Raw genomic sequence first — 13,589 nt, forward strand, 5'->3', positions numbered from 1 at the left:
CACAGAACGCGGTGAAAACTCCTAACAGTGGTCCTCCGCAGACGATGGCACTTTCATGTGCCGATGTCAACACAATGACATCAGGGATTACGACTGCAATTGTCATGCTTCATCATGCCAATGTGAGGCTGCGATTCTCTCATCATCCAGGGGACCAGCCCCTAGCCACTTCTACTATAGGACAGTGGCAAGCTGACATGGTCTCCAGTATGCTGTGGGGAACATTCAGCTGGTCATCAATTGGTCCCGTTGGGCTCGCTCAATTAATCATGGCAGCCAAGGAGTAACCTACTCTGGTTTTGAGACCCCATACATCCCACCATGGCCGGCCGAAGTGGCCGTGCGGTTAAAGGCGCTGCAGTCTGCAACAGCAGGACCGCTACGGTCGCAGGTTCGAATCCTGCCTCGGGCATGGATGTTTGTAATGTCCTTAGGTTAGTTAGGTTTAACTAGTTCTAAGTTCTAGGGGACTAATGACCTCAGCAGTTGAGTCCCACAGTGCTCAGAGCCATTTTGAACCCCACCATGATGATCACATTTCCCGATGGCTGTGCCATTGTTCATCAAGATATGGCGCCATATTACATGGCGAGTAATGTTGATTCGCTGGGGAGTGTTGATTGACTGTCACCCTAACTCAACAGAATATACCCTCCCGTAGACATCTGGGATGTTGATGAACGAGGTGTCAGAGCTCATCGCTCTCTCCCTAAAATATATGGGAAATAGATGAAGTGGCGCAGTGGTTAGCACATTGGACTCGTATTCATGAGGACGACGGTTCAAACCACTGTCTGGCCATCCTAATTTAGCTTTTTAATGATCCCTAAACTGCTTCACGCAAATGCCATGGTGGTTCCCTTGAAAGGGCACGGCAGACTTCCTACCCTATCGTTCCCTAATTCGACAGGACCGACAACATAGCTTTTTGGTCCCCTCCCACAACCAACCAAGTAGGTGACTCGTATGTGTCGATGTGGTGACAACTCTAGTGACCTACCAGGGCCTCATTGCTTCCGTCCCACGACGCATCGCCGATATTATCCGTGCTAAAAGGTGGGCACACCAGTTATAAAGTAGGTGGAATGTTCCGGCTGATGAGTGTAGGTTCTTTGAAAAGTAAATTCAGAACCAATAGATACACTGAAGTATTTTAAACGTCAAAGTTGTTGGGAAGCAGTATTCATTAGAGACTAGTTGTTTATTTTCCTTCTTGCCATCTTGTCTTCTCCTTTCGACTTTTTGGCATTAAATGGGATTTTTATATTTTGTACCTAAAGAGTAACTTTTCAGTTTCTCCTTTCAAGTGCTCCCCAACAACTGTGATAATATATTTGCGGTGCACAGGATTGAGTTATCTACACATACTTCCTTCTTTGTGTTTGCAGTGTAATCAAAATTTAGCGAAGAATTATACTGGATATTCCAAAAACGTGGTCTGGTCTCAAATTCCTGGTCAGTAATCTTTTGGCACGTTCTCTAGTTTGGTGTTGTTAAACGCCAAGACTCCTGTTCTGTCACTGAAATAGTCTTTAAGAATATTTCATATGTTCGTAGAACACTGGAATAATTGCAGAGTATTTAGGTTGCTGGACCACGAAACGGCACCATAAGCTTCCAGGACGTCAAGAGGTCCCATTATTACACAGTACCCTTGTAATATACATTCCTCTATGAAATTCTTAAGAGACAACAATGAGTTTAGTTTTCGTTTCTGTGAAGTAGGTCAGTACTTATAGTTCCTTACGAGACCTTTAGAGAAAACAAGATGCATAAGTTAGTAAATCAGTTCATTTTTCCACACTCTTCCCTTCGCACACGAAGGCTGGTGGGGGCGGAATTGGGACACATCTGTGCATTTTTGTTTGACACGTCTGAGAATGGGAATAGTTTGACTGTTTGTTGTGTCTTAGCATAAAGGAGAGGCAGAGAAGAGGGTTACAGGACAATCTGCAATTTTGCGAGCGGTTAGGAGGAAATTCAAGAAGACACACTTCCCGGGAAGGCAGGTTGGTTGTTTGTACGAGCGTCAACCATTATTACAGGGCCCTTACAATTTGCTGAATATTGGACTCGATAGGATACTTGTAGCAGACTCAAGGAATTCAGGGCTCTGACTGACTGACAGTAGAGGCAAATTCTCTACTACATGTTAGAAAAATCAAAACATGAAACTCATTGCACAACGGAAGTGAGTGCCTTAGACCATTTTTGAGGGCTAACAGGAATAGCAATCAGTAGTAGCAATGTAACGTACAAAAATTAAGAGCAGCACTACAAGTGAAATAGTCGTCACGCCAATATACCGGCGCTTCACAGGTATCGGGCAGTCTGACGAGGGGGGACTCTGCTCCTCCCTGGAGCCTCTACACAACCACGTTCATCTCCTGTCCTCCACTTACTCTGCATACGGAGATGTTTCTGGCGTTTATATTAACAAACCCTAATTTAAATGGCATCAGCTTTAACCTGAAAGCTAAACGTTCCTATATAGAACCGCAACAATGGTGTTCGAAGTTACTTGGCACCAACCTGAAGCCTTTCATTAGTGGGGATCCACTGTTCCAGAAATTTTATCCTTTTTCTACCACACTCTGACCTGTGTAAACCTGCTGACGGTGCTGTTCCCAGGATGAAGTATTAAATTTTCTGCTCATTCTAGGACCTGACTGTTTGTGAGCATCTTCTGCTGTGACGCCTTACAATATCGCCTAGGCGTTGTATGAAGTTATCAGTTAATTCTCTGAAGTGAAATATCTACCCTTTAACAGGTAACTAGAGCATCTGTAATTCGCAGGGCTATACTGGTATTGTTTACCTCTGGTAACCTAAACGTTATTATTTTGCCTGCTCCCAGACCTGAGTCTCTGATTTCCTATCTTCGAGGGCTCTCGGTGCCTTCTAGTAGCCTTACCCGCTACAACGTATATGTCGATAGGTCGAGAAAATATGTTTTTCACAGTCGCGGAAAGAAAGCGCCTTTTGTGCAGCTGTTATGTAAAGTGGTAAAATAGTTGGGAAAATCGGTATACACTCAACGAAGGAGTTCAAGAGCAGCACCATTTTCGCCACTGCTCTTGTTTTCTCGGATGTTTATGTTTGTTATTATTTAACCTATGTCTGTATGTGTAAGAGCTACATCCTCCATCGTCCCGTTGGCCTGCAGAGTTCGAGGTCTGATTACTTTATGATATTCATCATCTTGTCTTGGATACAGGAACAGTTTCGGTTAAATCAATTGTTGTGTTATCACTTTCCTAGGAGCTATTATAGGGGTGCTACATCTGCTTTTTCTGATACAGTTCGACAGACTGCTTCCCAAGAGTTATTTGTTGGTGTTAGACTGCAGTGTTGCTACCAGGAAAGTGCTTCAACTTTCCAAATAGGCATCCTGTATTCCTTCTTGTCCCTTTTTTATATGCACCTTAATACGTTGCTCTTTTTCAAATTGTTAATAATTCAAGATATCCATCCTTAGAGGCTTTTGTGTCTTGATCGCTTTACTACACGAGGTAGTTAGAATATCTTCAGAGTCTTTGATAAAAGTTTATCTTTTGTTTCATCGCAACCATAATAGTGTCTCTGTTTTTCGGCTCTAACAATATTTTTTTTTAGTTTGAAATATGCTTGCAGCATATGACGTGCAGCTCGACGGCTTGCTATCCGGAGTCAGAATATGCACTCACCTATAGGTGAATTCTCCTGCTGGTCACCCCTGTACTGGCGCGGTGAGTACTATATCTGGAGTTCGAAAGAAAAATTAGTCGCAGCCCTCTCCCGATAGACTGCAACATAATCAAAGATTCAGCTCTGGCTAGCTACCAAGTGAACGAGACTTGTTACGTGAAACCGCCTCTAAATTTTCACTTTTAGTAAGCTTTGATGCCACGAAGCCCATACTAGTACAGTTCGTAATACTAAGCGCACTCTAAAATTACTATTGATGAAATTAGTAATATTACGTTACACAAAAACAAATAAGAGCAAATTAATCCCGTCTCAAAATTTCTGAACTATTGAACAGGATTCGTGATAATTTATAATACGAGTAGCTCTGATGTAGGTAACTAGTACAAGGAAACATATACATCTTCCCATGCTCGTGTACACACTGTTACTTACAACAGAAAAGATTCACAACTCACACACATTCAGTGCTCATTCTTGCACTCACCCACACAATAAAAAAGGGTGAAATAGATGTTATTTAATATACATTCAGATATGAGCGAAATTAAAATTTTTAATAAAATAAAATGTTTTTCAAAACTAAACTTTCTTCAATTATTGAAAACCTAAATATATCGTCAAACCTCTTCACTGACTTTTTTATAGTAAATGTATGCTCGATAGTAAGTCAATCAACGAAAGTGGAGAAGTCTGTGTCTCATGCAGTTTGATGAATCTTGTATTATAAAGGTAAGCTGAAATAAATATGGTCATTAGGAATTATCATGTCAGCTTAAATTTATAACAATGATCATGATATTATGTTATTTGTACACATCTTTCAAGTTGAAGCCATGTATCATGGCATGTGTGAAGTCAACTATCCTATGATTTGTATATGAGTGATGTGTGCTGCTATGTCACAGGCCCCCTGCGATACTTAATTTCTTTTCAAAGGGAATAACATAAAATGGTGTTGCTTATTACAAAAATTGTCACGTTTCAAAAGTAAGAAAAATTAAAAGATTTGACGAAACTCTTACTATCGAACAGGTAGATCTAAATGTAATTTTGTCAACTATTTCAAAATTACTTTCAAAACTTTCGCCAAAATCATGTTTCACTATTTTTAATATTTGTTATATTTTTTTACCAATCGACTACATTATTTATGTTTTCCCCATTTTTGCCTGGTTTCTAAACTTGCAATTAGCTTTGTATTTAATTTTCCTATTCTTTATTAAAATTCTTACATATATGTCTTTCATACAGTGAGTCTCTATAATTTAAATTACTAAATTTTAGTCTTTCCTTACATTTATACTAAAAATATATTTGCTGCGGTATAGTCTGAACTATACACATACACTACTGGCCATTAAAATTGCTACACCAAGAATAAATGCAGATGATAAACGGGTATTCATTGGACAAATATATTATACTAGACCTGACATGTGATTACATTTTCACGCACGTTGGGTGCATAGATCCTGAGAAATCAGTACCCAGAACAACCACCTCTGGCCGTAATAACGGCCTTGATACGCCTGGGCATTGAGTGGAACAGAGCTGATGACGTGTAAGGTACAGCTGCCCATGCAGCTTCAACACGATACCACAGTTCATCAAGAGTAGTGACTGGCGTATTGTGACGAGCCAGTTGCTCGGCCACCATTGACTAGACGTTTTAAGTTGGTGAGAGGTCTGGAGAATGTGCTGGCCGGGCAGCAGTCTAACATTTTCTGTATCCAGAAACGTCCGTACAGGACCTGCAACATGGGGTCGTGCATTATCCTGCTTAAATGTAGGGTTTCGCAGGGATTGAATGAAGGGTAGAGCCACGGGTCGTAACACATCTTAAATGTAACGTCAACTGTTCAAAGTGCCGTCAATGCGAACAAGAGGTGTCCGAGACGTGTAACCAATGGCACCCCATAGCACCACGCCGTGTGATACGCCAGTATGGTGATGACGAATACACGCTTCCAATGTGCGTTCACCGCGATGTCGCCAAACACAGATGCTACCAGCATGATGCAGTAAACATAAACTGGGTTCATCAGAAAAAATGACGTTTTGCCATTCCTGCACCCAGGTTCGTCGTTGAGCACACCATCGCAGGCGCTCCTGTCTGTGATGCAGCCTCAAGGGTAACCGCAGCCATGGTCTCCGAGCTGATAGTTCATGCTGCTGCCAACGTCGTCGAACTGTTCGTGCTGATGGTTGTTGTCTTGCGGAAGTCCCCATCTGTTGACTCAGGGAGTGAGAGGCGTCTGCACGATTCGTTACAAACATGCTGAAAAGATTCCTGTCATGTCGACTGCTAGTGATACGAGGCCATTGGGATCCAGCACGGAGGTCCGTATAACCTTCCTGTACCCACCGATTCAATATTCTGCTAACAGTAATTGGATCTCGACCAATGGGAGCACCAATGTCGCGATACGATAAACCGCAATCGCGATAGCTACAATACGACCTTTATTAAAATCGGAAACACGCGGCATCACAAGAACGTTTCACCAGGCAACGCCGGTCAACTGCTGTTTGTGTATGAGAAATCGATTGGAAACTTTCCTTACGTCAGCATGTTGTAGGTGTCGACACCGGCGCCAACCTTGTATGAACGCTCTGAAAAGCTAATCATTTGCATATCACAGCATCTTCTTCCTGTCGGTTAAATTTCGCGTCTGTAGCACGTTATCTTCGTGGTGTAGCAATTTTAATGTCCAGTAGTGTATAAATGCAGTCCATCTTACCATCGTTCTCAAAAAAGAAAGAAATCAGTTACTTTTGTGGGGACGTTGAAATTCACTTACTGTGGCGTGATGTAAAAGACGGTGCAGTAAATCCAGAGGTGTTTCTATTAGTAAATTCTGCATCTTAATTAGTCGTATCTGAAGAATCGCTTGGAAACTGTTGCAGTCTTTAAAAGTGTTTCTAAGACCTATGGCAGCCCCACTTCAAGGGCTGAGAAATCGAATTGTTAAAGCTGTCGGTTCAGTAAATTGGGACAAGTTGATTCGTGTTTGGATCGAAATGGTCTACCGTTACGCTGCATCTCAAGCAACACACTGCACTCAATGTGAGTCTATGGTGAAGGATCTGTGCGTACACAAGACTTTCACTTTTCTTGATCCAGCTTGTCCTTAATAGTTTGTCTCTAATGAGCAGCTGATATTTGTTCTTCCTTTTGAATCACCTTGTTGTTAGTTCGCGATATATGATGTTTGTTGATTAAAAAAGCTGTGGAAAAAATTAGCCGCTGTATTAGTGCAAAATATAAGGGGCACTCAAATGAAAGCGAGACGAATGGAAAAAAAAGTAAACTGTTGATTATTTCTACAGTTACCGCAATAACTGTTTGTGCGTTCATCCCACGGTGCGACGAGGCGGTAAATGCCTCCATGAAAAAATCATTGCGGTTGTCTACGAAACCATAATTGTACCCTGGCATGCAGCCCTCCGTCGGAGGCAAATCGACGCCCACTATAGTCTTTTCTGACGACTGCGTTGCACAGAAATCGCATGGGAAGAGATAAAGACTGTAAGGAAGATGAGTAAATGCTTCCCACGGAAATCTCTGCAGAGTAATCGAAACAACCATGGCAGCATGTGAGCCCAGTAATAGATACATAGAGCAAATCCGAACTATGTCAACAAAATTTGAGGGTTTATGCATGGACGACGGGTCCTCTGTACTTCAATGCGGTTTACTACCCCAGTGTTGCAAAAGTTGTTTCGACTACTCGAGGCACGTTTCGCTGGGATGTATTTACATAAATTCCATACCGGCCCGTTCTCTCCCCATGCGATTACCACATTTTTAGAACACTGAAGCAAGACTTGTGGCCGTCGATTCGCTTCGGACGAAGAACTACATTCCTGGGTACAATCATGGTTTCGTAGGCCATCAAAACGTCTTTCCATGAAGACATAGACTATGTAGTCTCCCAGTACTATAAATATATTAACGGGTAAGGCGATTACTTTCGAAATAATAAACAAGTTACTTACTTGTTTTCCATTTGCCGGCCGGTGTGGCCGTACGGTTCTAGGCGCGTCAGTCTGGAACCGCGTGACCGCTACGGTCACAGGTTGGAATCCTGCCTCGGGCAGGGATGTGTGTGATGTCCTTAGGTTAGGTAGGTTTAAGTAGTTCTAAGTTCTAGGGGACTGACGACCACAGATGTTAAGTCGCATAGTGCTCAGAGCCATTTGAACCATTTGTTTTCCATTTGTCTCGTTTACATTTCATTACCACTTAAAGTTGAAGATTCGGGTCCGGCTAACTACCAACTCACAGAAAGGCGTTCAGTGGAAACGCCATTCATTTTCCACCTGTGTTAGTACAGCTATCAATAGGAATATTAAACTCATAACATATGCACTTATTACCTGCCAGTTTAAGGTTTTCACCTAGACCTGATGAAAATACACACATATTTTAATGATCGACTAAACACCGACCAGCGACGCGCTGCCAAATGGCATCAAGAAGCCGCTAACACGCGGGCCAACGGAATGTGCTGGCAGCGCCACACCTCGTCTAAGACAGGGTTCAGCGCACCCTGGCAACGCTGCCTTAATCAGGCGCCCATCTCTGGTTGGCGCCAGTTCGATCTCAGACTTCGAGAGCATCATTACTGAGAAATAGGAAGACGATGCTTAGACTGCATTCGACGAGTCGTAACAGCGTGTAAAGTGATTGCATGTAGGAAGCACAGAATGCACTTCAAACCACATCATAACGAGGAGTTAAGTTTCGTTTCTTTTCTTTTTACAGGTAAAGTGTCCTATTAATTTGAAAGTGTTATGTACAGATCAATTTTGAATCATGTCACCGGCCGTCGCACTTCTCTCCTTCCTTGTTTGTGTCGGTGCTGACTCCCACAGTAGCTGTCACAAAATCTGGCGACGACGATTCCAGAACCGACGCTGCCTTTGCTTTCCGTTGCTCTGTCACAGCAAGTCACTAACTTTTCTCCCTTTGCTTTCAGAGGAGAATTGCTAATACGACTAATTGTGTCCTTTCTTGTAGACTAGCCACAACGCTTTCGCTATTTATGTATTTGTCTTGATAGTAATTATTTTGTTGCGACTCACCTTGCGGCGGCGCGATTACGGTCATACATTACCTGCACCTACCTGTGAACCCGTGGCAGCAGATCGCCGGTAGGAAAGAGGAGCAGAAACCTACCGCACTGCAACTCGCACCAGGCTGCATACAATGCAACGATTATAAGAATCGGGAATGGGTCTTAATTTTCAATGGTAGGTGGAAATACTGGCAAAACTACCGTTCATTCTGAACCTTGAGATGTACAGGTTCACCGCCAAGCCCGTGCTAATCTTAACACAGTCATGCACAAACCTTTTCATACACATTAGCAAGTTTATGGTAACGTATTTCCCGAGATTTGAACAGCTACTAAGCACGGATTGTTACATTTAAATGCTCGCCATACTACTACGTTTACCGGTGTCTAATACGCTAAAGTATTTTAGTCACCGATCTGCTCAATATACCTTCCCGAATTACTGTCTTTTCTCATACACAAAATTATTTAAAGAATCCGAATTTTCTAGAAAACACACAAGAATAAATATGCCTTCATTTTTAAGCACTTTTGAAACATGTAGCACAACTACAACCGTCAAATTATAACTTCCTTCGGAGCTCATACTACACACGACCGTACCATTGAAAGGCTGGGCTCCGACCTCCTTAGACTGCCGTATGCATTCTGTACCTCCTAGTGAAAAGACGGGCTAAGAACTTTTTGATTGGTCAGTTTTCTTTAAGGCCAATAGAGAAACATCGTTCTCCCACGTTAGTCCGCACTATTCACGACTAAAAATATATTTAACATTGTGATGCTTTGTTTATACTTTACGTTATTAACTATTTTCATTTGCACTAGAAATAGCTTTCCTTTTACCATACTTTTTACTTAACATATTATGATACGAAACTCACCGTCGTCTGCATTCACATTGTCTTAAAACTTTCTCACACTAGTTCGTGCAGTGTTCACCAGTAAAACATTGATCTACAAGTTTACTTTCGACCGTATTCAACCATCTTCACACTACTAAAGCATATACAAATTTCTATCAACATAAACAAGAAAAGGCTTCAAGAAATAAACAGAACAATTCACAAAAACATTCTCATGACCTGTTTCTGGAATGTCTCTGTGCACCACTGGACTCTGGTGGTCAAAATTCTTAACTACATCATAGTTCTTTCTGTTTAGTCCCGTCAGCTACTGTCCTCTAGCAGATGAAAATTAGAACTACGTACTCGAATGAACCCGCTTCAGGCCATCTGTAGCCGTGCACATATGAGTTATTCTCCAGAAACAAAGGCTCTAGACAGGAGCGATACAAGGCGCCACGGCTCAACCTCTCACTAAAATGCATTCTTATCCGACTCTTACACCACATCTAGATCTACATCCATACTCCGCAAGCCACCTGACGGTGTGTAGCGGAGGGTACCTTGAGTACCTCTATCGGTTCTTTCTTCTATTCCAGTCTCGTATTGTTCATGGAAAGAAGGATTGTCGGTATGCTACTGTGTGGGCTCTAATCTCTCTGACTTTATCCTCATGGTCTCTTCGCGAGATATACGTAGGAGGGAACAATATACTGCTTGACTCTTCGGTGAAGGTATGTTCTCGAAACTTTAACAAAAGCCTGTACCTAGCTATTAAGCGTCTTCCACCGGAGTTTATCTATCATCTCCGTAACGCTTTCGCGATTACTAAATGATCCTGTAACGAAGCGCGCTGCTCTCCGTTGGATCTTCTCTATCTCTTCTATCAACCCTATCTGGTACGGATCTCAAACTGCTGAGCAGTATTCAAGCAGTGGGCGAACAAGTGTACTGTAACCTACTTCCTTTGTTTTCGGATTGCATTTCCTTAGGATTCTTCCAATGAATCTCAGTCTGGCATCTGCTTTCCAGACGATCAACTTTATATGGTCATTCCATTTTAAATCACTCCTAATGCGTACTCCCAGATAATTTATGGAATTAACTGCTTCCAGTTGCTGACATGCTATTTTGTAGCTAAACGATAAGGGATCTATCTTTCTATGTATTCGCAGCACATTAAACTTGTCTACATTGAGATTCAATTACCATTTTCTGCATCATGCGTCAATTCGTTGCAGATCCTCCTGCTTTTCAGTACAATTTCCCATTATTAAAACCTCTCGATACACCACAGCATCATCTGAAAAAAGCCTCAGTGAACGTCCGATGTCATCCATAAGGTCATTTATGTATATTGTGAATAGTAACGGTCCTACGACACTCCCCTGCCGCACACCTGAAATCCCTTTTACTTCGGAAGACGTCTCTCCATTGAGAATGGCATGCTGCGTTCTGTTATCTGGGAACTCTTCAATCCAATCACACAATTGGTCTGATAGTCCATATACTCTTACTTTGTTCATTAAAGGATTGTTGGGAACTGTATCGATCGCCTTGCGGAAGTCAAGAAACACGGCATCTACCTGTGAACCCGTGTCTATGGCCCTCTGAGTCTCGTGGATGAATAGCGCGTGCTGGGTTTCACACAACCGTCTTTTTAGAAATCCATGCTGATTCCTACAGAGTAGATTTCTAGTCTCCAGAAAAGTCACTATACTCGAACATAATACGTGTTCCAAAAGTCTACAACTGATCGACGTTAGAGATATATGTCTATAGTTCTGAACATCTGTTCGACGTCCCTTCTTGAAAACGGGGATGACCTGTGCCCTTTTCCAATCCTTTGGAACCTTACGTTCATCTAGAGAACTACGGTACATTGCTGAAAGAAGGGGGGCTAGTTCCTTCGCTGACTCTGTGTGAAATCGAACTGGTATCCCATCAGGTCCAGCGACGTTTCCTCGTTTGATCGATTTTAATTGTTTCTCTATCCCCCTTTCGTCTATTTCGATATCTAGCATTTTGCCATCTGTGCGACAATCTAGAGAAGGAACTAAAGTGCAGTCTTCGTCTGCGAATACGTCTCCGGTTCCTGCTGGCTTTGATATAATGCAGTTTATTCAGTTTCTGAACCACCATATGTCGCAGTTGACGACGGCAGTCCATCGGCTCCTTAATGCACAAGACGGTGCTGCATAAAGTCCGTCTCAACAGCCAGATACATCAACGCCACCGCCTCCGTGCATTCGTCCGTTCCGAGCTTTCAATGAACAACTAGCGGTATGGAAAGAACATATTTATCCTACTTTAAGAAAAGGGTTATAAAATTATTGATCATCACGACTCGTGTGATAGTGCCGTGTAAAACTTAGAGGTAGCTCCCATTTGCAGTGTAACACAAAGTGACAAACAGGTACGGCCTTGCGACCGACCACTGTGCGCAAAGGCCGGCTCACCATGAACAGAGTAAAGAGGTGTCAGCACGTATGTCTGTTGTGAAATTATGTCCCAGTTGCTTCCCAAGCATAAAAGGTTAAATTGCCCATCGTTGAACGCGACTTCCTTTGCTTCTACAAAAGCCGGGTCATGTACAGTGTGTGTGCTTGCAACAGAAAAAGAACTCTACCCACATTCGCTGTCGGAGCACCTACTCTCTCAGTGAATGTAACTTTTTCTAAGCTGGCTACTGGTACGAGTGTTGACCTAATTCGGCATGTGTCCTAACCCACTAAAGTAATGTGCAACAACAGCCAAATAACTGATTGTGTACTTAGTCATTGGTGGATGCGTAAACTCAGATAGACACTGGCACCTCCGTCACATTGCTTGATTTTGCAACTTATGACGAGTTATGCTCACCACAAAATCTTACTGCGTAGAACCGTCAGGACATTCCACTGCTTGGTACATGCAGTTTTTCTGTCACATTCCAGTCTCAGACCACGACAATGAAATTTACAATTTTGCGTTCGCTAGTTTCTGAAAATGTTTTTAGGTTAGTTTCATTTCAGATGTTTGATTTTGGATTCAAAACGATGTACTTTCTGTTTTTGCTTTTAACCAAAAAGACAGTGTTACTCATTTAATTGAGTTCTCTGAGTTACTTTCTGAAGGACTTGGCCGAGCAAATAATTTTGTCACGACACAGTGAAGGACAATGCGTAACCTAAGTGTCTTCGAGAGCGTCCCAGGCCCCATACGCTTAGTGGCAAGGCTGCGAAAGAATTTAAAGAATGACAAGACAATGGTGTTATTACTCCAAACCTGGCCTATGAGGTGGAGGTTATATTGGATCACCTGACAGAAAAAAACCTAGAAACACTAGGAAAGGTAAAATCAACTTCTCTGCTTAGAGCACTAGGTCTCTCAAAGACAACAAGATCTAGATTACTGTATGTGCCAGCGAGAGAGACATTGTTAAATGAAAACATCAAACTTCGATATCTGGCGCCACACACCAGGGCTTCCAGAAATCAGCTGAAGATAATGGAGGACCTGAGAGCTATGGCCCCGAAGCAATGATGAACCGCTCATGGACAGCACCAAACTTCGAACTGGGTCATGTCCTAACTAGATTTTCTATTCACAGCTTTCATCATTGAATTTGCAAAAGCAAAACTTAACACGACACAACCACAACATGTGAATGTGAACTGTCTAACGAAGCCTGTGAACGATATAACACAGAACTGTGCAGTAAAAGAGTGAAATCGATAAATGAATATGCAAACATGTTAAATGTAAATGTAAATGTAAAATGTTAAGCAAAGTAACTATATATAGCTATCTGGCTGCAACTGGTTTAACAGTTATAAATGAAGCCCTTACAAGAAAATATCGAAGAGTTGCAATTTATCTTGAGCTCTCGTAACAAAGATCTCTGTTTATCGAAAGAGAACATGAAAATTAAACGCAGGCTCAAGTCTCAATCAGCTGCCTAGTCACAAGTATAATCAGACGCTCAGCGACAAAT

Source organism: Schistocerca serialis, chromosome 7, assembly GCF_023864345.2.
Source record: "Schistocerca serialis cubense isolate TAMUIC-IGC-003099 chromosome 7, iqSchSeri2.2, whole genome shotgun sequence".
Classification (NCBI taxonomy): domain Eukaryota; kingdom Metazoa; phylum Arthropoda; class Insecta; order Orthoptera; family Acrididae; genus Schistocerca; species Schistocerca serialis.